Source organism: Corvus cornix, chromosome 13, assembly GCF_000738735.6.
Source record: "Corvus cornix cornix isolate S_Up_H32 chromosome 13, ASM73873v5, whole genome shotgun sequence".
NCBI lineage: Eukaryota > Metazoa > Chordata > Aves > Passeriformes > Corvidae > Corvus > Corvus cornix.
In genome coordinates this window covers 5335173-5361034 of record NC_046343.1, presented here as the reverse complement: position 1 = coordinate 5361034, position 25862 = coordinate 5335173, and the positions used below count along the sequence as shown (strand labels likewise).

Here is a 25862-nt window from a genome sequence, read left to right as displayed (position 1 = left end):
GAACTGCCAGAGGTTTGCAGATTTGTAATGGGAAGAGTTCCTCGATGCACAGGCTTGCCCACATGCAGACCTGCTCATTGGCATTTCTACAAGCTGTGGTTTCGTAGTCCTTTCGTGTCCCTGAATCCAGTGGGCAAATTTATCCCTGGCAAAGGCCCACTGAAGTCACACCAAAGATAAATTCAAGTCAATGAATTTTATTTTAGTGGTGTTCAAACTGTTTGCAATGCTATGCAGATAGATGGCTATAGGCTTTTTTGCAGTATCCAAATGTTTAAGCTGTACTGGACAAAAAAAAACCTTTGAGCTGAATTTGTGCTAATTGGCTTAAATACATGCAGAAGTGCAGTGTGGTTTTGACAACAATATTATCTGGAGTTTTAGAAGCACTTTAAAAAGAAGAAAAGCACACTAAACCACTAAACTCTCACACATGCTATCTGTGGGTTCATATTTCCAAAGAGATTTTAATTGGACGCAATTATGTGCTGGTGTGATGAGCTGTGGGTGGGAGAGCAGCGATGCAAGCACCTGATGGCACAGGCAGTTCTCTTGTAACCACTGCTAACTCTGCGTGTCAGTGTGCACCTGTAGGAGATACAAATTTTTATCAGTGAAAAGGCCAATTTCTCTCTCAGACACTGCCCTGTTAGAAATAGTTTTGATCTGTATTTAATTATTGTGCTTTAGCTGTGTCTAGATTTAGATGGGGTTGAGGTGCCCTGGATGGTTTTTTTGCCACTGGAGGCCAAATGAGTCTTTTCATTTCATGCCAAGCTCTACCTAGGTTTAATGACATATTTCTGGCTGTGGTCTGACCCTGGAGTCAGCAGCCTTGAGCCCTGTCTGACAGGAATCCAGCCTATTTTGTAACAAAGGTATTCTAAACTCCGTTACGTTCGATGGTCCCATTTTAGCTGTTTGGTTTTCAGCACAAATCAAAGATTGCTCTGAGGCTCCTGAGCACCTGAAGGCAGTTGAGGCACTGCTGTTCAGACTGGCTCTGCCGGGTGCTGTATTTCTGCTCTGTTCTTTAGGATTTACAGCCCTTTAAGGCAGCGTTTCCCCACAGAAGCACTGTGACACTGCCTTATTTTCTGGATGAATTGGAGTATTTCAGGTATTTGCTGACTTTGTCAAAGTCCTCTCTCTGAGAGCAGGCAGCAGGAGGTGTTTGCATGGGTGAACTCGATATCTCTCCCATGTGGAGGCTGAAGAGGGATGTGTGTGTGTTTGGAAAGGGGAGAGAACCTTAAGGGAGTTGTGATTTGCAAATGCAGGTGCATTGTGGCTGTGAAAGGCCAACTTCTGGGGCTTGCAAGTGCTTCTCTTTCCTTGTGGTCCTTTTTATCTTGCATCAGCTTTCTCCAAACTCTTGACACTCTTCCTAGAAAGCTTCAGCATCCTCCCACAGCCTCAGGTCTGCTGTGGCCTCTTCTTGGCTCCCCAGTGCACTCACATGGCCCTTACAGTCCTTGTGGGCTGGTGCAGTCACCTGCTCACCCTTTTCCCACCCCTGATGCTCTGCCAGATCACACTGTGCCCTCTCCTGTGTCCTCCTGCTCTGTCCTTTCTGCTGAAATTAAAGCACTTAAATGCTCTAGGGCTTTACCAGGCTTCTATGCTGGTTACCAGCTCAAGTTTAGTTTCTTTTTCTTCAATTATATGATCCACATAGGAAAAAGGACATTTTGGAAGTCAGGTTGGTGTTTTTCAAGTCATTGAATTTGAGGCCCTCCAGGCTAAAAGATCTCTACACTGAGGGGCCTTCCTGTGTCATTTGTGGGCTTCATTGACTCCTGCCTTCCCTGGGGTTGTAAGAGTGTAAAGCTGCAGCAATGAGTGGGACTTCGTAAACGACAAATGTATCCAAACTTTTCAAAGTTTGCAAAATTACTAAACTAGTTGTTTTTCCTAATAGACCTAAAGTTGCCTTTAAGCATCGAAGGAGAATCACATTTTAGATTCCCAGGAAGTGCAGCAGAGTTTGATGCTATGTGTGGCTTATCAAATCAAAAGTTTGAAAATAATGACCTGAATTTATAATGGAAAACCCTGCTCAGTTTTTGGCCTGACACCTGGCTGACAGCTGTGTGTCCTCCAGGTGCCACAGAATCCAATATATGTATTTTCTCTAACATTTGGGGTACCAGCTTATCCCAGTATGTTCCACAGAGATAAACAGTAGCCTTACAGAGTTAAGTGACTTTGGAGATAAGTAACTTAAGCAATGTCATTCTTAGCAATGACATTCAGTAGCAGATGGAGGTACATGCATTTACTTATTAATTTTCCAACAGGAAATGGGTTAGAAGTGGCAGTAACACAAAACAAAATTCTCTGAGCAGTGAGATCAGGACAGCAAAGGAAGTTGTTCTTTCTGACCAGTGTTAATGCAGGCCCATCATAAAGCTCATTGATTCCAGCAAGAGTGGAGCCAGTGCCAGAAAGGTTGGGAGGTTTTTTCTGAAGTGTTCCAAACAGAGAGTTCCTGAACCAAACCAAATTAAATTTAAAAAAAAGGAAAAAAGGGGAGGAAAAAAAAAAAGAAGAAAGGCAAAAGCACATCTGAAGAAGATACAGAGAAGTCAGTCAGTTTTGGGTGGCAAAATAGAAATGTGCTGATTTCAAATGAGCTTAAAGTTAATAGTGGTCAAATAAATACCTTTGATAGAGAAGTATAGTATGTGTACAAAAAGTTTATGCTCTAATGTCCTGATCTTGTAATAGGATCCACTTATGTGCTATCTGCTGCAGTAAAGAGACAGAAAGGTATTGGAACCTTCTAGTAATAAACAGCATTCTTCAACCTGGAATGTACTTGGATTACAGAACATAGGAAATATATCCCAGAATAATTTCAGTGCACTTACTTTGTGTGGGTAGAAGTTTATGTTGGGATGGACCAAAAACTGTTTTTTCCTTGGTTAGCATAATTTCTTCTGTGCTTTTGCACATGTAGATAAATTTTGTTTCCCTTGAGTCAGCTGAGGTTTTCACTGCACATCCCACCTCTGCAGTGCTGTGGTTGCAGAGTGGAGCCCTCCCCCTGGGAACACCGTGGCAGAGTTGTGTGGATATGTGAGCCACAGGAGGAGAGGAGAAGCTGGAAAAGAGATGATCTGTCCCAGCTTTTGCAAAACATCTGTCCCTGGCTCAATGTAAAAGGGATGAAGAGGATAAAGGAAAAGAAAGGCACTGACTCTGCCTTACCAATGAGTTAAGGACTCTGCCATCCTAAATTTGGAAATGAAGCTTTTTAGGGAGCTGGGAAACAAGTTCATGTTGATGCTGTGCACTAGGGGCTGGAGAAACTTGTTTCAAAGTTGTGATGAAAAGACCTGATGGAACCAGTTACACCCCACTCAGTGTGACAGTGAGACCTGTAGCTTAACTGTGACCCTAAGATGAGTGATGAGATTGTTTCCTTGTTAGATCCCCATTTTAAGTCAGAGTAAGAGGAAATCCGCTTAGATACTGTTCCATCAGCAGAGGTTGTATCACACAGCTGCCTCTGGAACAAACCTGTCAGCTCTTGTTGGGAGAACTGGGTTCATTTCATTACTCGATTATTGTGACGATCTGTCCACTTAAATGGAAGCTGGTTGCTACTCACTGCTGCAGCGGGTTCAGCTTTGCTTTTTTCTCCCCCACAAATGTGCTTCCAACCCTTTCAAAGCATTATTTTACAAGGACATATGCATTGCAGTAACTTCATCATTGCTTTCAACTGAACTGGCAGAAGAAACAATAATCTCCTGAAAGAGCTTCAGTACAAGGGCAGATGTAAATGTCTGAGTCTAAGGAGCCCAAGAGATCTTATTTTATAGTCTAAGCAGACTGTAATAGTAGGAGTAATAATAATAAAAACTCTTAATAATGTAATGCAGCATTGGTAGCTGGAGAGTTAGACAGTAGCCTGCAACTTAAAAGCTTTTGAGCTTGAGAAGCAGCTTTGGTTAAAACCAAATGCCTGCTGAATATTTCAAATTGGAAGTATTTCCATGGCATTTCTTGGGTTCATTTTTAGAAAGTATTTACTTGTGTGCAACAGCAGCAAAACCTGTGCAGTGTCATAGCATTTTCTAACCCAGCAAGATATTAATTACACTCTTGAACCTCGTAATGTAACATTGATGCTATTGTGATGGGGATAGTTCCTTCAAGAAGCATGATTAACTACTTATTTCCTTTTTCTGGGATACCATTAGTTCGTACTTGGATAACAAAAATCAATGCTGATCTTCAGCAGTACATTACAGTATTCTATTGTATTAATCTCTGTCAACGTATTCTTCATTTTATTATTGTCTGCATTCTTTAATTGAGTTCATTTCCCATCACAACACCAGCCCCCACCAAATTTCTAATGGTGGGTGTTATCACTTGAATTGCAGCTCTCCTATTTCACTGTTTGTTTTGTTGGCAGGGAAGGAAAAAAAAAACAAGCCTCAAAACAACTGAGTGCCAGTAGCACTATGATTTCTGTTTTATTTATGTTTTGCACTGGGCCACGGTGAATGATAAAGTATGTCTGGGACACAGCTGTGGGCAACACTTTTAGGTGTTATAGTTGGAAAGGTGCCAGAGTTGCATTGTGACCAATTTTTTACTATTAGCCTTCTGGAAGGAGGGATTCAAAGTCTCACCTTATTCCCTTCTTCATCTGTGTCACCTTTACAGTAAATTAATGTGAGATCTTTACCAGAGATGGAGCTGACAGGGTGAGCTGTGGATCCCACAGCTTCCCCTGGGACTGGAGCTGTGAGGAGTCAGGAGCGCCCTTTGAGATAACGGAGCGCTGGGAGCTGGAGCCCGCGGTGGGGTTGTGCTGATGCTGTCCTGGAGCTCAGCAGGAAACACTGAGCTTGATCCCGAGGATAATGCAAAAAGCAGCAGTTGTTCCCTGCTCAGCTGTGTGGGGACTCATGTCTGAGGCTGTAATTAGAAGATATACCTGCTAATGAATTGGTGTAATCCCCTGCTGTGTGCAGAGTCTGCTGGGGGATCTCTTCTCCTGCCTTTGCAGAGGCGGGTGACCTTGCTAAATACTTAGCAGTAAAAATGTGTTTTCCTTTGCCTGTTTCACAGCCTTTCTTCTGGCTCTGCCAGTGGAGCTCTTCTTTATTAACTGAAAATATTTACCCAAGTTTATTTTTAGGGAAAGAGGGAAGTTGGAAGAATATATATGAACACGTTCCATATGTGTCATACACATCTATGTGAATACACACACATATGGAATTCTGATTTCTTAATGGCCACACTAGCAGTAAAAATAAAAGAAATTTAATATTTAAGCAAGGAATTATGTTTTCAATTATTTTTCAGTCACCAGCCACTTTAAATATTTACTCTTTTCTACGCCCAACTAATTTATTCAATTGCAGTCAGGTAGATTGTAATTAATTTTTGATGAGACAAACTAATACTAATTTGAATATCTACTACACTGTAATATTTGCTTGCAGATGTGTTGTTTAGCTTGTAGATACCTTTTTTTTGCCCTTGCTGAAGTTGCAAATGCTCACCAATGTTGCCACAAGGCCCAAGCTGCACCTTAAGCTGTATGATGCACAAATACAAGGATGAGTGGGCTGGGTCACAGAAGGGTCCAGCCAGCTCCTGTCCTCACCCCGACAGGGATCAATAATTGATGCCTGAAGACAAGGATTGAGAACAGGGCAAAGGTACAGCAAGGCTTCCTGAGAGAGGGAGAGTCTCCCAGACCTCATTGATTTGTGGCTTGGAAACATCCCAAGATAAAAATGTTGTCTTCAAATTTCATATTTGATCTTATTTGTTACGTCTAAAGTATATAGTTATTTTGTATAATTCATGCTTTCCATCAGCAAAGGACTGAGACTCCTCCAAGGGAAATACTCTCTTTTTACTGGAAAAATGTCTTGTCTGCCTTTCCTGATTAATGAGAACATCCATATGCCGGCTTTTGTGAGTGGAAGACGGATCTGATACCGCTTAACTATGTTAACTGAATGTAAAAATCTGAAGTGGTGGGATAATGAAAGTAATTTGCAGTTTGTTGGCGTGTTCCCTCTGATCAAACACGAGTGGGGGAGCACAGCAACTTAGAAACAACACAACAAAATTGTGGGATTTCTAGGACATGGGGCATTTTTGCAAGTTCAGACTTGGTTTTGTTTCAGATAGGAACAGTGCCAGCTCCTATAGCAGCTGCAGGCTGAAATGGATGTTTTTTGTGTCAGAGATCATATGGATTTGGGTTGGAAGGGGTCTTAAAGACCATCCAGTCCCACCCCGTGCCATGGGCAGGGACAGCTTCCGCTGTCCCAGGTTTCTTCAAGCCCTGTCCAACCTGGCCTTGGACACTTCCAGGGATGGGGCAGCCACAGCTGCTCTGGGCACCCTGTTCTCACTCTGCAGCCATGGGATGCTCCTGAGGCTCTGGGCTTGGCAAGAACTGCCCAAAGCCATGGAGGTCCAAGAAGCATCCTGGCAGGTCTGTGATGGGCTTTCCAGGGTCCTTGAGTGTGAGAGGGAAACCAGCTGGACACTGACCGTCAAGTCAGGAGTGACTTACTGAATGTGAAGGGGTTTTTCTGCAAAATTGTGCAGGTTTGGCCAACACAAATGACATACATTCTTCTTTAAATTTTTTTTTTCCTTTTTTTTCCCCCCCTTTTAAGGTTCTGAGCCAACACAAATTATAGCTTGTGTGGATTTCCGTGAATTTATCTTTTGTAGCCTTTTACTTTACTCTGTTGCTGCCTAGAATGGTCCCTGGCCTGGCTCCCTCCCTCTGTATTCTGTGATGCACATCAGCAGAGTGTGGAGCCTTCAGACTGGAGCATCTACACTTCGCTGCTCACTGGAAACCTGGCCACTAATTTAATTTTGTTAAGGTGCCCCATCTCTGTTGTATTTTGAGAGATGGGAATCGTGCGCACTCACTGCATTTTGTCATGACTAAAGTTGTTTCTGCCTCCATGTCCACACCTCCTGTTACTTCTCCTCCTTCACATTGCTGCACATTCATTGGCAAACTGTACTAGACAGGAACTTCACACCCACACCTTTCCCAGCCTGAGCCCAGGTCCCTGCACTCAGGTAGCAGTGATGATCTGGTCCTGTTGCTGTTACTTCCACTACTCAACTCAGCTGATGCTGTGGTTAATGCACAAAAATGTAGCCCTGATTTTCTTTAGTGACTATTCTGTGTTACAATTTACGAGTAGAAATGAAAAAGTAATTGTAGCTGTGATCTCCAGAGATAAAATCCCTTAAAAGCAGTAGAATTAGGTCTTACTGCTGCCTGCAGATCAAACTACTGCAGCATCAGCCATTCCTGTGCCCGTAAGTCACTCAGCAGCTATTTCATTTGGCAGTCTGATTTTTCATGGTTGCCTGGAAGAGGACAGCACCTGTGAAGGTCCCCTTTTGTCCTTCATGTCTGAGTTCAAGAGAGGCTGAAAATGTGTACAAGAGTTACTGGGTTGAGGTCTGCCATCCCAACTCCTGTTGTGGGTGTCTCACAAGGTGTTGTGGAGCCTTTAGGGGTGTATGTAACATAAGAGGTCCAGTAAAGTAGTAAGTGCTAAATAAAGTGAATATATTTGATTGTTCTGATCTGTGTGACTATGTGTGCTGTGTGGACTTCCAGCAAAAAAAGAAAAAAAACCATTATGTGCATTTTTGTGTGTGTCTATGTATGTATATAAAAGGCACTATGATGCTAACTTCCAGTATTCACAGTTTCATGTGCTGGCTACTGAAACCTTCCTTCTTGCAAGCCCAAAACCTAATGGGCTTTCCAGATAGGTGTAACCTGTTCATGGGTGCAGGGTTTCTTGTGAAGGTGTAATGGGATTTCGTGGTACTTAGAGCTGCCACAGGCTTTCTCCTCTGAGGGAAACCTCTTGTATGTCTCTGGGTTTTTTCCCTTTGCTTTTTTTTGCATTCCTAGGCAGAGTTAGAGTATCTTTGTGGCTGCTGAGTTAATCTTAGAGGAGCATCTCTGGGTGTGGTTTAAGGACATAAGCCATGGATATATACGACATAGGGAGCTCAGATCCTGCTCTTCCCTCAGTCCTCACCTGTTTTGTGCTGCTGTGCCCAGTTTTGCTTTACAGGCTGTGTTATCTGGGTGGGGGAGGATGATTCTTTGGGTGTTTCCCATATGCCAGGGATTAGGGATGAGCATTTGAACTTCTCAGTTCTGCTCTGAGGTTTCTGGTTGCTGGCAGTGCTGCTGCTGGTGGTCGCCTCCATCTCTCACCTGGTGTCTGCAGTGAGGCCTCACGTCCCTGCTCAGCCAGGGTCTGACCTCTTGAAAACTCTGAGCACATCTAGCAGTGATAGTGAGCTGGAAAACGTGGTGATGCTGAGCCCCTTGCTCCTGGAAAACCCCAGGACATTTACTGGTCTCTGACAGTTGCGTTGGAGGCAGAACTTAGGGAATTGCTGCATGTTGGGCTGGCAGTCACGACTTCCCATCTGATGTGAGCTCCTAAGCTTTGAATTTCTTGAGTAAGAGCCATTTTAAGGTGCAGAGTGTTAAGACTGAGGTGATGTCTCTGCTTTTAATATGAAAGTCCTGTTATTCTTCAGAAATGCTATAATGAATTAAAATATTCCCGATGGAGAAGTTCATTACTTACTTTTGTATTACGATATTGGACTGGAATAAAAAGCAGCCAGGCTGTCATTCATTTCCTGGTCTAGGGACACTATAAAAGTACTGTAAAGCAAGAATAGCTTTGCACCACAGTTCTTGAATTCAATGATTGCCCTCTGAAGGTGCCACACATGATGGATTGTCACAGACTCCCTGTCCTGCCTTGACATTTCATTCCTATCCAGTGTTGTCTTGTGTTCTGCTCTGAATCTGCCAAACGACTGACCCTAGAATTTAATGCCACACCTTCTTCTCTTTTCTTTTTCTGAGCAGCATCTTCTGCAGCTGAGGCTCTGAAATACTGGAGGACCCTGCATCTTCCTCAGGGACGTGGGAAAGGGAGAGCTGGAGCCTCTGGAGGGCTTGGAAAGGAATTGTGGTTGGTGGTCGCCTGAGGAACTTACCTTCACCCCAATGTTGCTCTGAAACGAGTCGTATCCAACAGTCAGGTTTGGTAAGGTATGTATTTTTTCCCCTGCTCTTGTATTTTTGCTTTTTTTCTGAATGTCTACATAGGGGGAAAACAGAACATTAGCAGCCTTTGAGTTTATTGCTGTATTCATGCCATGCTCATACTGTGTCTGTAAATAAGCTTTGCTCTCCCTGAATTTAGAAAGCATTCATCAGGAGTGAAGTGTTTTTATTGTCTTGGGCTTGAGGGGGTGTCTGTTTATGTGAAGTTCTTTATTGAACAAAATACTCGCTGATGGTTGTGTGTTGCTCCTGGTGATGGATACTTGATGATAAGAATCCATGTTTTGAAAATCCCACTTGTTGTGTGGGACTAATGACTGCAGTTCTGAGGGTCAGAGATGGGAAAAAAAGGGGAAATTAAGTAGCCCATTTGTAATTCAGCCCTGTGCTTTCCTTTGTGTTTTGTATATTCTCAGTATTTGCAAAGGATGGAAATACCACTACCAATTTTCTGCATAATCAATTCCACCTTTGTTGTGTAGCACTTAAAATTTTTGCCTGTGTGGAGATTCTCATACCCACACAAACATCTGTGCTGGAACTGTAGCAAGGCAATATGAAACCATTTTCTACCAAAAAGCTGAAGGCCAGGATGTATTGTTGATGAAGATTGTGCTATATGAGATTTTAGGGTAATACAGTCTCTGATTCTATGGCTTCTTTTACCTAGGTCAAGTTATTTCTGTGGAGGGAAAGTTTTCTGATTAAAAAAAAAAAAAAAAACAAGCCAACACATTTAAAGCAATGGTTCCCAGATCTCAGTAGAATGGTGTGAGATAATATTATCCTTTGTCATTTAACACATGGGTATTGACTTCCTTTATATGACTGAACCAGCACTATAATCTTGTTGAGAAAAGTACAGCAGCAATATAACATCTGCACTTGGTGTTAGTGGAGGAGCAGGGAAAAGAACTCAAGACTTTCTTAAAAGCCTCTAAATAAACCGTGATGTATCCAGGTGAGTGTGCATTAGTTCTCCTGCTTTTGATCTGGTTGCACTTGTCATGTTACCTCTGGAAATTGTAGGCTCAAAACTCCAGCAGAGCTCTGCAAGTGTCTGGCAGTTGCAGGGAAAAGTTGGTTGGAATAGCTTAAATTGGGTGCTTAACTTTTAAATGTCGAGGGTCAAGAAAGGTCTGTTCCAACCACAGCATGTGCTGTTAATTTGTACAGGAATTTCAAGAAAACAACACGGTTGCCAGGGCGAGGTTCCCGTCATTACAGCTCAGCACAGCTCTGCTTGTCTGCCTGCTCCGCTGGCGCCTGGTTTCTGGAAGAAGAGCTTGTTAAACATTGCTCCTGCCTTTATTATCCTCTTCACTTCTGTTTATTTCCAAGCTACTGCTCTTGTGATTATAGCACTTAAAAGGGAAGGTTGTAGGAGAGGTATTTCATAATCAAGAGAGCTTCTTGACTCTCGCAGAGAAAAATTTGGCACTGTTAAAATCACAGCAGTTTTGTTTATTCCTTGTTTGGGTTTGAGATTTCTGAGTTAAAACATGTAAATCTTCCTTGCAATGAGGGTATGAGTTTTGCTGGGTACTCAGGGGGCCCCAGGACGTGTGAGGATCTGCTCCAGAGATGTTGGTTGTTGGTGTGACCGTGGTGCTGCTCCTGCCTTGGACAGGGGAGTGGTAAATGAGCTCCCCTGTCATTCCTGAGTCAGTCCAACTCTCACTCTAAGATCTATACAATTGATTGGTGTGAAACCATTATTTAAGAATTAAACTCTAGGGTGGACTTTGGTTATACTTTTGTATTTTACTTTGTGGCCATCAGATCTAAAACTTGGTTCTTATTTAAATCTCATGCTTATGGAAACTTCATCTTTAAGAAGAGCGTTGCAGGTTGAGAAGGTTGTGCTAAAATATAAAGATTTAGCCAAACTGGTTTTGCTCACTTAAGTAGCTGAGGCCTTTCTTTATCGATTGTCTTCCTCTCATGGACTTGTGATTTTCAGAATGCTTGACTGCCATCAGCTTCATCTGTTCCCACAACACCCTTGTAAGACAGAAGTGCTACTTGTCCCCATTTTGTAAATGGTGAATAAGAAACAGAGTCACTTCTAGGTCACTTTTAAGTGGCAAACATCTGTCCCTGATTTTCAGGCAGTCTAAGTGCACAGGCTGCATGCAGTGCCCACAGCTGGAGGCAAACAGGATAGCCCTGGCTGAGCACAAGATTTGGATGTGGATCCTCCTGAGGTCGCTGCTCCCACCTAGTCCAGTTTCTTCCATGTGTCCTGCTCTCCCAGGTAGAGAGGGTTTTAATTAAGTGATTGCAGTAACGCTGAATGACATCAGGACTCAACATTCCCTCCCTATCTCTACTGAAAACTGAAACATCTGTTCAAATGATGTGAGCTGAATTCATTCATCTTTGCAGCAGTGTTTGCTCACGTGAGACGAGCAGATTGCCTTTTAGCAACATTTATGAAGTTGTGCTGATGGTAATCTTATTGGATGAGGAATTAGTTTAAATGGATCTGCAGATGACATGCAGAGTAATATTTTTTTTCTGAAATTGCTCATTTTTAGATTAGTAGAATCCGGTTAGCAAAATGCTCTGTTCGGCTGAAAAGGCACATTTAATAAATATGTAAGAGAAATTTTAAAGTAGCCATTAAATGTAGTTAATAAATTTTATCTTGCAAATAGAACTGGAAAAAAACCTGTTCATCTAATGTGTTTTATGGCTCTCACAGCAATTAATTGTCTTCATTACATGAACATAAATCCTCAGTGTAATTCACCTTTTTCAGATTAATTGCTGTGGAAATTTCCCCTTTGCTTTGTTTAGACTAGTAATATTATTTCTCTTTTCTAAAAGTTGAATCTCAACATCACATTTTTTACCTTTTCCAGATGTTCTGTAAATCAGTTCCAGTTAAAAGAAGTCTCTTTATGCTACAGGCCAGTGCTGGGGTGGTGTTGCAGCTGTGATGCTCTGATCAGGTGAAGCAGAGACTTCAAGCCCTGCTTGACCTACAGCAGAGCAGTGGGCAGGTCTCCTTCTCTCATTCATTATACTATGTGGTCTGACAAAAACTTACTATTTATTTCTTCAGATTTTTTTTTGTTTCTTATATGATTTCATTTATTAAATAAAAAAAAAACGCTCTGATTTTTATATGCCTGTGGGCTTGGCTGTCACAGTAAGACCCTAGTGCAACTTTTCAGTGTCTTTGCTGAGGGGTGCAGGTGGTGTCTGAAAATTTGTCAGTAAAATTGTCCTCCAACATTATTGAAGAAAAACTTTGGTTGGAGCATCACGGGACTTCTGCTTAAATTCCCAAAATTAAATTAAAGCTTTATTTTGATTAAAACCTTTTTTCCCCTGGACTGAATTTTGCGCACCAAACAGGACAAGAGGACAGCATGCAGGATCATGTTTTACATATGTTTTTTTTATCAGTGAGCAGGCTGAGCTTGTTTGCATGAGTAACATTTATGCAAATGTTTTCTAGTGTTTCTCTGGACTGTTTTGCCAGGGTGAGGAAATAAAACAGCTATTATATTTGCATGTTTTTGTTGCAAGATCAGCAGACTGGCTGTTAAGGTATCAGTTCCCTTGATGATACCACTTCTGCAGCCCCATTCACTCAGCTTCTCCTGACAGGGCTTTTATTGAATCCATCAACCTGACACATATCAAAGCACAATTTCTGATAACAAATATCTTGTTGTAAAATGAATTAAAAAGCTGATAGCAGCAGCAGAACTGAGTTGAATTTCTGAAAGAAAATAAGAAACTCCAAAACTAACATGAGATTCTGAAGATACCAATCACAGAGCAGTAATATAATAGTCCTTTACCTGTGCTCCTGAAGTACTGAGAAATCTGTGGGTTTGTCTGAAGTCATACAAATGGCCTTGCTCCTGGGCTGGCAGCCTGAGGCTCTGCCTTCTGCCCTCTGATGTTCATAGTGGTGCTTCAGAGAGTGATGAAGTTGGGGTTTGTTTTCTTCTGGAGACCTTTCCCCTGCGAGGACCAGCAACCTCCTTGTAATAACTTTGCACTTCAGTCACACAGAGATTTGGAGACTGAGTGGGAAATGCTGGCTCTGCGTGGAGCACATGTTCTTTCTGTCAAAAGACAAAGCAGTTTGGAGCCCCTTGTCCTCTGCAGAGCTGCTGCTTGGCAGCCCATAGGCCGTGTCTTAGGCAGAGTCCAGCCAGGGTGGGAAAGGGCCTATGTTTCTTTGGGCTGCAGATGTTTTGAAATTAGCAGGCTCAAAACCTTTGTCTGAGAACATATTTTCTCTGTCTCTTTGCAACCCTCTCCTATCTGTCTTGCTCTCTTCATCCTGCTTTTTCTATCCCCTTTGGTTTTGCATCCCTCAGAGGACAAGCAGCTTCTGGCAGGGCTGCCTTTGCACTGGTACTGCTTTCACTCTGCCCAGGCTCACTTACCTCTGATTTTTGGCTAGCATGCACTGTAAAATACTAGCTAATAATAATCATGCCTTTTGCTCTGTGGCAGGCCTGCTTTTGGATAAGTATCCACTGACAGTTTGCAGCCTAGCAGAGAGGAAGAGGAGGGCAGCCAACAGTTGATGTGGAAAATTAATTATGAGCTGCCATCCTCCTGCCATGTAGTTAAGACAGTTCTGCATTCCAAGCTTTACATCCAGCTGCGCATTTCCTTCCTCAAATAGTGGGAATGCTGCCAGAACAAAGCTTAGTGGAGAATGTCTCATATGGGACTGATCAGTCAGGATGCTCTGGAGCCTTTACTGCTCTGCTTTCAGCTGTGACACTGCCCAAGGAGTAACTTTTTACCTTTTGTTGGATGAATGTTTAGCTTAATTGTGCATCCAAGTCGATAAAGATGTGTGTGTGTGGTGGGGAAGTCACCCATGTCCCCTGTGCAGTCAGAGAGCAAAATTTTTGTGTTTCAGTGTAGTGGTGACTACACTGTTCAGGTTCAGATGAGCTGCAGCTTATTATATTTTCATCCTTCAGGATGACATATTTACTTCATAATGATCCTGAAAAACTGGCCTCTTACATGGAGGGGGGAGAGTTTGACAGGCACCAGGCAGCCCTGGGAATGTAATTACCTGTAGGAGCAGTTCTGTCCCTGGACAACCTCTGTGGAAAGATCACAGAGGCAATTGCTGGAATCCCCAGCACCCTCTGTAGTTCAGGAGCTGTTCTGGTCTCATAAAGGAACACTGGGTCCTACTACCTTGAGCTGAGCACTGCCCAATCTAAGTGCCAAGGATGCCATTCCTTAGGGACCCCTTTAGGATACATGAAAGAGTCTGAAAGAGGTAGGGTTTTGGAAAGCCCTGACAAATTTCTAAGTGGCTGTTTGGGGCTGAGCTAAAGAAATGAGCATTTGGTGTAACTTTCCTCGATGTTTAGTCCAGTGGGTAGTTGAGGCTGTGAAAACAGCCTTGCAAAGCCACAACAAGTAACAGGTGTGAGGTGTTACGGAGAGACTTTCATCTATAACAGTGTCTCTTCAGAACAGAAGAACCCTTTTGGCTGCTCAAATTTTCAGTTAAGGTACCAGAAGTCTCCACTTTGTACATTTTTATTATCAAATTCATTGTTACAGTTGCTGACTGATTTAATGGTTAACTGAGGGGTGATCTCTAAGAAACACCTAGGATTTTGTAAATTGCTGCCTGGTGGAAGTCACTGACTCAAGTCATGATGATGTGGCTTCTGTTTTTCTCTTCCTGAGCTCTACCTCCTGATTGACACAAATTCTACTTTCTTTCTAGTGCTGTCATGCTGATTTTTTGCAGCCAGGGGACCGTATTTGGAAGCACAAACCCGTTGCACAGGTTTAGATGTGCTGCAAATAATTATGAATATCTAATGAAGGGAAGCTAAAACATACTGAAAATGTTTGGAAATAAGAGGGAATGTGTGCAGCCAAGCGTTAGCTGTGAATGGAGAGTTCTTGTTGGCATTGCTTAATGGGAACTTTCCAGCTTGTAGTTCCTGTGGCGAATATATAGATAATGGCAAAACCAAAAAGGCAGAGTTGCTGGAGGTAAATGGAAGGAGCCTTTCACCTCTAGGTGAAAAGGGACAGTGAAGTGAGCAGCATTTCTCTTGATGGGTTGACATCCCCTCAGTCTTTGCTTCCCAATTACTGGGAAGGGGCCAGCAGAGACCCTGCTGCACTGGCCTCCTCTAAACAAAGTTGTGTCTTACTCCTTCACAACACCAAATACCATCTGTTTTTTGCTCCTGACTCTCCAGGAAAAAACAGGGAGACTTTTTTTTACTTTTTTTTTCTTTTCTCTCTCTCTACTAGCTCCCTTTATGTCTCCCCAGACAAGCTTACTGCTTTTGACATTAGTGGCCAGATCCCTTTTTGTCCACCTCAGGAAGTGGTTCCTGATCTTTGTGGAGATTCCCCTCTTCCTTTCTTCCCAGTGCTGTTGTGCTTTCCAGTCTCAATGCTGTGTGAGAAGGAGCACTGCAGTTTTATCTTAGATGTTGTATAAAGACTTGGGCTTGGGGAACCATCAAATTGGTGTGCACTCAAGCTGTGTTGTGATGCCATCACCCACGTGGATGGAGAAGCTGAAATTCAAAGCATTCTGAATGAAAAGGCACCATGGGGGTTAGGACTGTGCCACTGCCCTGGCAGACCTCATGCCTCTGTCAGGTGCTGGAGGTTCTCAGCTTCTCTCCTTCTGCCCAGTCGTACCCTGGTGGGTCTGCACCAGCATGCTGGGATAGAAGAAACATAAAGAAAATAAAGAGAATTCAGGACATTTTCTACAAACCCCTTTGTGTTTTATGTGTTAAATTGGGTGGGAGAGGTGGTGCTTGACTGGCACTGCAGGGCAACACCTCCCAAAGTGTCCTTGAGTTTATGACTGAAGTAGGGAGGTTTTAAGTCCTTCTCTGCACTGTTGTGCTGCCCTCGGGGGTGACACCAAAACCCAGAGGATCACTGGAAGTTTCCCCTTGGAATGCTCTTAAAAAGGGGGCAAAACAGTAACAAAAAGTGTTTCTCCTTAGGAAGGCTTGTTGGCGCCTCTCTTTGGCTCAGGAACACGGGAGCAAGGGGGTGGGCAGCCCTCCACTCTGCTTGCTTTCTGTCTGGGAGGAATTTCTAGTTATTAATGATTAATTCAAATGTTTCTTGCCATGAGTACAATCCGCACAGAGTGATAAATTTGTGGTGGGTTAGAGGTGGAGGTTGCTCAGTGCTGACAATTAGTTTGAGCCACAGGCTTTGCTTTCATTGGCATTTTCACAGCATTAACCTGGACCTTGTCAATTAAAATCCAGACACATTTTGATGAGGGACATCTTCTTCTAATGATAATTGTAATAATATCACTTTTCTTCATTTAAAACCTGTCAGGCAGGCCATGTTTCCTGGAAAATAACTGCCCAATTTTCACATTGCCTAAATAACTAGGAAGTATCTTTCAGTTTTTTGAGCTGACATTTCATCACCAGTAACTAAAAGCATGTGGGGCCAGAGCTGTTAATCTTCGAACGCTTACCAACTTCAGTCAAGGTAATTTGACTTTATCTGCTAAAATAAGCAGGTTTATTAGCCTTCACTTTGGAGGCTAATAAACATTTGATAATTGCCTCAAGTCGTTGGTGGGGATTTAGCCTATTTAGGTCTTCTATTTGACAGCACAGCTCCAGAGCATATCCTAGACGGTGGTCCATTTCTGCAGCTCACCTGTTCATTAGGTGGAGGAGGAAGCCTGGTGTAAAAGGTTGATAAGGAACTTGTCTGAGTTGCACAAGAAGTCTGCAGCAGAATAAACCCTGGAAATCCTCTGTCTGTTCTTGTATATTAACTGCAGTGGGTTTTTTATGTGTCTGTAAATACATTTAGAATCTCTTTCAGGCCACAAAAATGCGTATTTAATAGTTGCAGTGAGAGTGGTATATCAGTTTTCAGTTGGAAACCCATTGTGGTTTTATTTTAGCATGGCATGCAAAATAAAAAAGTGAAAATCATGTTTAGTTTTGCATGGAAAAATACTTCTCATTTTCCTGAGTGGTGTTTCATAAGTGAAATCCTTTACAAATAGCCACAGTAGGGAAGCAAAAAGCTGTATCAAGTAGAACTATCTAGACTTTGCAACGTGCTTGGTCTGAGCTTGTCCCTGTGGGTGGAAAATGCGGCACTTCTTTATTAAAAACTTGATTCTTTGGTCTTCCTCTGAGAAGTGCAGAGGAAGGAACTCTTAATTATGAGCACCTCTAGGTGATGCCATAATATAAGTAACAACAACCCACCTTATTTCTATAGCAGCTGGAAAAATGTCATCAATTGTTTGTAGTTCCAAACTCAGGGCATAGCACGGACTCAAGAGTAGGAAATGCAGGCACAAAATCCTGCACTGAAAAAAGACTGAGGAATGATAATGGAGAGCTAAATGGGCTTGGGCTGCTGTGCCTGTATTCTGCAAGTTTACAGTTGTGCTTTCAGTCAATGCAAAGAGTAATCCACCTCCTCTGTGGTGGGGCTTTTCTTTTCCCTTTCCAGTGTGAACTGGCAAGCCTGTAATCTGCATTCTGCTGCACATAGAAGTCACATTTACAATGGCACAGCTTGAAGGCTGTAAATATTACCAGATATTTTTCCAGTGAGCCTTTATCAACCGAGCTGTGTATCTCACTGCTCTCATTTTTTTAAGAGTCCATTAGGGGTGATCAATAAAACCTGACCTACCTTTGCAAGTTAAATAGGCCTGATTTTAAATGACCAGACTTAAAGACATTAGGATTTGCTACCAGTGATTTAAAGTGCAAGCAAGATCTGTTTACATGCCATTTCTTTTCCACTTTTGAGGTTTGAATTGCATGGGAAAATGTGTCACATTGGACATTAAAGCATGGAAGTAGAAACTGACACTTTGTTGAGCATGTCTTTATGTAGGAGCTGCCTTCCTACCCTGCACTTCACTGTATCTTACTGAAAACATATTGTAATTAATAGATGTGGAACACACCTAACTGTGCAGAGGGAAGGCTCCGTGAACTCCGACTCCAAACAGGATTTTCTTTTTGTTGCTTTTGATCTTCAGGAGGTGCCCAAGGAGGAAAACAGAATGTGCAATAAACAAACAAACACACAAAGTAATAAAAAATATATATGTCTGTTGTTTAACCCTTGGAGGTCAGTGTGGAAGTGAAGGCTGGAAGAGCAGCGCTCCCTGCAATGCAGGTCTGGCTGGGCACATGGAAGGGATGGATTGGTGCTGTAGAGCAGGCTTTTATTTCCCCACCTCATGACTTTTAAGCATTTAATTTGGGAACCTGAAAGCCATGTGGAATGGTCATGTGTCATGAAAGACAGGTTTGGTTATACAAATGAAATACTTCATTGCCTTAAAGTTAGTCTGAAAGGTGTTGTAATAAGCAGGTGATTGAGTCAAACGTGCTGAAATAAAACCTCCTGGCAGGAATGCTGTATCCTGCAGACATTATCTCTGTTACAAAGAACTGCTTTAGAACATCTTAAATATTTTTGTGGCACTTGTTTGTCATAACCACCCAGCTCTCTGTCTGTTGGGCTAGTTCAGATTATTGTGGAATGCAGTGTGGTGTCTCTGGAGATCCCAGCTGAGACTGGGCACAGTCCATGCATTTACTGATGGCGTGTCTCAGTTTCACAAGATTGTTTTGTGCCAGCTGCTCTTCCTCTCCTCTGCATGGTTCATGCTGAGAGCAAGAGGTGTGAGGACTCAGTAAGAGCCATCAGAAGGCACTGCTGCTCAGATGCCTCCATTGTTTTATATGGAACTTGTGTGTGTTAATTTTGACTTTAGGCTCATGTACGTGCATGCTCATACTCTGTTGGACTACTTATTAATAAAAATCATTATTAATTTTGTTCCTAAATTGTCTTATCTGTTTCTGTGGCCCTAGTTTGTGCCCTGCTATGTTCAGTGCTGAGGAACGAGGTCGTACATGACAGTGCTTGGCCCAGGGAGTTCTTGTCTGAAAAATCTAAATATAGTGGGAGAAGGAGACATGGATTGCCAGCAAGTGTGGAGGCAACAGATGGAGCACAGCGGTGGAGATGAAGGATGTGCAGAGCTTCGTGTGTTGCAGGGCACTGATCAAAACTCCTCTTTGTTGTGGTGCCTGTACAAGGCTCACAGCAATCAGGGATTTGGTTTGCTGAGACTAACTCCTGCCTTGTTAACTACTACCTCTTGATTATTTCTATCTATATCCATCTGCTGCCTCTTTGCTGTTAGAGCTGCAAATTCCTTAGGGTTCAAGCAGCTTTTTCTTTTAGTGTTTGTGCACTACCAAATTCCATGAGGCTCTGGCCCAGGGTTAATGCTGGAAGCTGTTAGCAGTGGCATTTGCACATAAAAAATAAGGCACTAGGAAAACAATTATTTTCACGTCCTGATTATCTTTATTTGCATTGCAACATCCTCTGAATCTTTGAAACTGAAAACATTATTTAAATGAAAGACACATGATTATAATTATTGTCATAATGTTCTGTAACCACAAATAGGTCAGCACAGGAAATGCAGGTTTTTTTGGTGTGTGGTTGTTTGTATATATATATATATACACACATCTGTATTTTTCTGGTAGGTAGATTTTATCTTACAGCCTCTGGCTGTTGCTTTCCTAGGTGCTTATTCATATTTAATCCAGCTCCCCCATGTATTTGCATACATAAATGCGCGCTTGTTTTTAGCACCTGTTTGCATCTTTTAATTCTAGATTGACCCTGAGGCTGCTGGCTTTGGGGTTTGTGCAGCCCCCAGGTAGCTGGGTGTTGGATATTGCTCCCCTTTCCCAAGCCCTGAGGCCGTGTCACACTGACCTGCCAGCTGAAGTTTCCCCTCCTGGCTCCAGGCCACAGCCAAGTGCTTTCAGCGAGTTCTCGGCTATAATCCTGAGCTGATTTCTGGGATGCAATTCACTGCCACGGTTATCATATCAAAAGGGGAGTGATTTACATTTCCTGCACGTCTCTGTGTTGCCAGCCCCGGAGGATGCTGCAGAGAGAAAGTTAACGCAATTTGATAAAATAGCGAAAATGAGCCTATTTACAGCGCTGCATCTTACGCTGTGGAGGAATTCGATACAGACGCAAAGTTGGCACTAAGTACGAATTTAGGCTGTGCACAGAGATTAATTTGGGGACTTTTTTTGGCTCCCAGGGAAAAAAAAAATAGGAAGATTGTTCCTGAAGACTGAATGCGTGGAGAGCTGTGTACTCGGCTTTGTGCGCCACAAAATAAATCTTTATCTTGATTTCTTATTGTGTTGCCCCTTAAACTCTCTCTCTTCTCCTGATATTTATCCAGAGTAGTGTCTGCATAACACGGTATCTTTAGGTTTTATCTGACCCCCTCAGCCCTCTGCAGTTTCCTCACTGAAAAGGAATTGAGCAATCATGCCAGCATCATTTGTACAAAGTGAAACACCTTCTGCTGAGATATTTTAAGCACGTTCCTACTGGAAATGCCATAGGAATGGCAGGGCTGCAGCGTTTGCTGCTGCTGCGCATTCAGCTGCCGGTATTTGTATGCAGAAGCAGACACAGTGGTGGCTTCACATTCATTTCCTGTGTATCAATTACTTATTAGTAATCCACAAGCCCAGTTAAGGAACTGGAGGTAGGATGTGATGGTGAGAGTGTGGCCATGCCTCTCCTGTTGGAGTCTGGAGAGGGAAGGGATGCATCTCGTGCAGGTGACTGAACTGGTGCTGTTATCTCTGAGTTAGATTCCTGCAGTCTTGTCTAACTTTGGCTTAGTTCCCTATTTTTTTATGAGCATCTTTCTTGGATGTATTGACTGTGCTGCGATGAGGGGTTGTGTAAAAGGGGCGCTCAAGGAGAATGGAATGTGCAAAGCACTCTTGGATTTACTGCACCTTACCTTTGTCATTCAAGGTGTTGATATTGTGTACTTGCAGCTGCAAATGCAAGAATATGTACCATAAGTTTCATAAGCCTTCCAGGTGTGGCAGCAACTCCTCTGCAGGGTTTGTAGTCCCAGGTCAGGGTTTTTTTTAGAAACTGCTGAATAGAGGTCAAAAAATTCAGCTTCAGGCTGTTCAGGACAGGGTATGCTTTCCCTCCCATGTCACTTCCCTTTTCTTCCTCACATTTCAGCAAAGAAATATCTTTGTTCATGTCTGTATTTTACCTGCCTTTAAAAGCTTTGAATCTTTGTTTAGTTCTCACTTAACTTTAGCAAATCCTTTAAAAGCAGATCACAGAGTTTGACCACACCAGGAAATATCATCGTGTCACCTTGATTAGTTTGGGTGCCTCACCTCCTCTTCCTCCTAACTTTGACTGCTGCTTCTTCTCATCTTTGATTTCATCTTTCTCTTTTCTGTTTTCCCCCCTTTCCCTTTACTGTCTATGAAGATTTGCGCTGCCTTATACTATCACCTCTCCACGCTACTCGAACCTCAATGCAAGTGCCCTGGGACGAGATTACTCTTCCCCTTCAAACTGATATGTCTCTTTTAATGTGTGATGTCCAAAGAGAAGACTGTTCCTGGATCCTGGAAATTGAAACCAACATGTGCACATGTTGCTTTATCCAGACAAAATGTAAGCTTCAGTGGAAGTCAGACCACAGTGTGGGTGCTTGGCTGGCGTACAGCAGGTCAGGGCACTTTCCTGTGTAAGTCATCACTGATGAAAAGGGAAGCTCTGCACTTTTCTTCTGTCCCTCTCATTCTTTTTTTCTCTCCCTTCTACTTTTTTTTAAGAACTGATTTCCTTAGGGAGTTGTTAATGCTCAGGGCTTTTTACCCTGACATTTCGGACAATGATGTGACAACACAAGTGCATCTATTACTCTTCCTCTGGAAGCTGACTGAAGCTTAAGGACTTGATGGATAATGGCCACATTTTCCAGCAGCACCTGATGTACATGTGAGAAGAATGACTGAGTGACCTGCATATAAAACCAGACTATGTCAGGCACAAAGTCTGAGCACAGAACCAGGACGGAAGACTGAGAACATGAGGTCCTTATTTTCTCCCCTTCCTTCTGTTGCAGGAAATCTGGTGCTGTCTGTGTTGAGGCAGTGCAGGCTGTGGTGTGGGAATGTGTAATCTGCTTCATGGGAAGGGAGGGCAAAGGGGGGAGCAGGCTCGTGTGGCATGGGCAGCTTTAAGAGAAGGAGGCTGCACACCTGCAAATGGAGCATCACTTCACCTTTGGTTGCTAAAGAAAGCTGATTCTCCTCTGCCATGAGTAGTCAATTTACAAATTGAATGTAAAACAGCACTGGCTGGAGCTTGCATTCTGTGCTGCTGTGGGGGCCCTTCAGGGAGAAAGGAAGAGAGCTGGAAGCCCTTGGGGCTGGCTGGGGCTCTGGATCTGGAAGTCACAGGTCACTGGAGCAGGTGAGATATGCTGGTAGGATTCTGTACCCTTGGTGCTTTGCTGGGTGCTGTAGACCTTTTGCTGAAGCTGATCCTGCTCTGCTTTATGTTCCACAGCGTAGACTTGCTGAAGCTGATTTTGAACTCCTGCAGTTGGGAAGGGATGGGGGGAGGGGGGTTCCAGTGGGCAGGGCTGGGGTGCTCCCCCCTCCCTGTTGCCCAGCACATTGCTCGGGCACAATCCCCCTGACCAGTGACTTGTGTTCTTCCAGCTTCTCTCTCTGCAAGACCACTTTGAGAAATGATCAAGGATTCAAGTAGTTCTCGTGGAACTGGAGAGGGAAAAGTTTAAGGAGGGCAAGACCATGTGCATTTTGCACCAGGAGCACAAGTGTGCAGGGAGTGGGTGGATGGCAGTTCTGCCCTCAGCTGTGCCATTCTCATGAGCAGCATGTCAGGAGCTGTCAGGATGCCCAAACCTTTCCTTTGCTGAGCTGCTCTGGGATATCATGAAAGTACATTTCATTACATACTTTCTTCTTTTAATGACTTTAATAATTATTAGGTGAGCTTTTAGGCTCAGGGAGTAGCTCACAGGTGAGATGTGATGTACTGAAGTCCATTGCATTGTTGATGTTGTAGCAGCCCAAGCTACAGTCTTGCCTCAGGACAAGAATGCGCTCCAAGCAGACCTTGAATGTTCAATTTTCACAGAGGACACACTCATAAATATTTGTGAACAAACAGGAAGTTGCAGAGTGCCAACAGAAGAAAATAACAGTGGAAAAACCAATCCTAGGTTGGGTATCTGTTTCTGGAACATATTTCCTGTGAATAATTGTCTGGCTTCTCTGTGCTTCAGATTTTCAATCTTTCCAGGGGCACTGCCCACCCTTACTTGGGATTTGGGGAAGACTGGTAATTTGCCAGATGTGAGGTAGTCAGGGGCCACTCTGGAGACACCAAAGAACATCAGGCAGAGAAATCAGAGTGCCCCCTGTAGCAGTGCCTGCTGTCATGCTTGTTCTTTAGTTTGTATAAGGCAGAAGTGTCTGCAAAACTTCCTTTTTTCTGCCTAATGTGCCTCATAATTGCACCAACAGTTGCTTCACATGGAATAGGATGCTGTTGTTTCAAGCAACAGAAAAAAACCCATTAAAATATTCTCCAAAAAACATGATTATATCCCACATTCCTTGTTATTGAACACTTTGCCAAGGAACTTGTGGCTGTAACGAGGAGGCTGATAAACATCCCCACTGTCGCAGCATTAAACCATAATTGCCCCTGGGTTTCTTGATTATCTCCAGCCCAGCTGTCGTGTTGCCCCTCTGAAAAGAATGAACTGACATCACATGCACAAACTTCAAATGGTTTTTTTGGTTGGTTTTTTTTTTTTTCCTGGAGACAGGCAAAATTATTTTCAAGCAGTCTCTGGTGTTTTTACTAAACTTGTTGGAATATTGCACTGAACTGGGGACCAGTTGCTTCTATATCCCAAGCTAAGTGATTGTTCAGGTTTCCTGTCACATTTGGGCATTACCACAGCAGGACTCCTGCCAGGATTTTGTACCTGCTGCCAACATATGTAAGAGTATTATTTATTAGCTGCAGCTGGAACAGGGGCTCTGTGTTCCCAGGATGTAATCCTCTCTCCCGCTGCAGAAAAGGTGCCCTTAGAGCCCTCGCTGCCTCCTGTTGTGGCCCCTGTGAAATGGGAGCAGTGATGTTGTTCTTTCATATTGCTCCATCCTGGAACAATGTGTTGCTGCTGTTCAAAATGGGCCCATTTTCCAAGAAAAATAAGGAAAGTAATACAAGAACAGTAAAAATAGATCATTTTCTGAGCTTTCAACAAGTACAAACCTGCTTCCCAAATAACTGAATATAAATTTCCCTCTAATTGCAGGTGTTTTGAACCTATCTTGTTCCTTAGAATAGCCCCTGATTGGTAAGGAGGATTTTCAAAGCATTAATCACCCAGTTCCCTGTGGCTTTTGGCAGGAGTTTAGTGGCTGATTTCCCTTTGTGGCTTTACTGTTGATCTCTCCTTGACCTCATCTCCCAAGCAGACACAAGGGTTGCACATCCAGCCTCTCCCAGTTCCAGGGTGGGGGCCATGGACAGCCCTAGCCATGGCACCAGCGTGGTTTTAAGGCTCAATGAACCATTCTGGGCTGAGCAGGAGTGTTACACTTGAGCTTTTTTGCTCTATGAGGAGGGAAAATGGCTTCATTTTAGGTTCAGTTGTTATTTTGTGCTCCTGCTAGAGGTAAAATGAGATTTTTACACTGGCCAAAATGGATGTGAACATGAACACTTCAGAACATTGGAAAAGCTTCAAAAGGCTGAGTATTTGGTCAAATAGAGGGGGTATTGCTGGCAGGGGCGAGCTCATGGCAGCTGAGGGTTGGTCTTCTTGCAGGAGTTTGGTCTGACAGTCTGGTCCAGTGCTGGTGGAGATGAGGAGATGGCCAGAGAGACCAAGGTCTCACCTGGATCTGTATCCACATGGCTTTTGCAGCCTGTTGAGCACAACCTGAGCATTGCTCTCTTACCCTGGTAAAGTGGGAGATTGTACATGGCAAAGATTTGGAGAAATTGGTTTCGTTTGAAAACAAATCTCCCTCTCTCCTCCAGATAATTTGTGTTTATTTTTGAAGGGGGAAAAGAATCAGGCAGCTAAAAACAGCATAGCCATGACAAGCTGGTGATGCTTGGCCTATTCCAGGAGGCTTCCTTGTGTGTAGTACAAGGTGTTTGTGTTTGTGCAAATGAATTACTAAAAAAGAAAAAAAGCTCAAAGCCTTTTGGAAGCCATGCTGAGACTGAAATAGCCAAAGAGGGAAGGAGGAAAATATCCCAAAACAAAAATGGTTCATGGTATCACCTGGGGAGAAGCAGTGGCTTGCAGGGTGATGCCTTAGGATTTTAGCTTTTATATTTTTTGTTTATTTGGAGTTCTGCAGTTCTTTGGTGTGCAGCTCTAAACTCCACGTAAACTGTTAGCTGCTGTTCTCCCGTTTTGGTCAGAAAAAACAATTCCTCTCCAGGCCTGAAACTCAAGGACACCTTACTGTCTCAGGCCCCGAGAAATGTAAACAACAGTGAGTTGGGGGGAGCAAATGTGGGGTAAATAACTTCATTACCTGAAGCTGTAATTGGAGGATTAACCCCCGATATGCAAATGGACCAAACTTACAAAAGTATGAATACCTGTGACCCAGGTGTCCATTTTGGGTGTAGCCCCTGGGGGCTTTGACTGCCCTAAGGTACCTGAAGGCCCTTCAATAAATATAACTACTTTTCATTCTCTTAATTTTGTCTAGCCTCTGTTTTTAGGTAGTCCCAACAAGGCATCAAGGGCATCATGAGAAGTGTTTGCTTGGGCCTCAGA

The 25862-nt window shown here is 43.2% G+C and overlaps 1 protein-coding gene across 3 annotated transcripts in view; it reads left to right on the top strand.

Annotated features, from left to right (window-relative positions):
• Positions 1-25862, top strand: part of SGCD (sarcoglycan delta) — a 308053-nt gene that overhangs the window by 102594 nt on the left and 179597 nt on the right. For all 3 annotated transcript variants that reach the window (XM_039559778.1, XM_019286107.3, XM_019286105.3), the window contains exon 2: positions 8930-9115. The gene's annotated coding sequence lies outside the window, so the exon portion shown is untranslated. The remainder of the gene's footprint in view (positions 1-8929; positions 9116-25862) is intronic.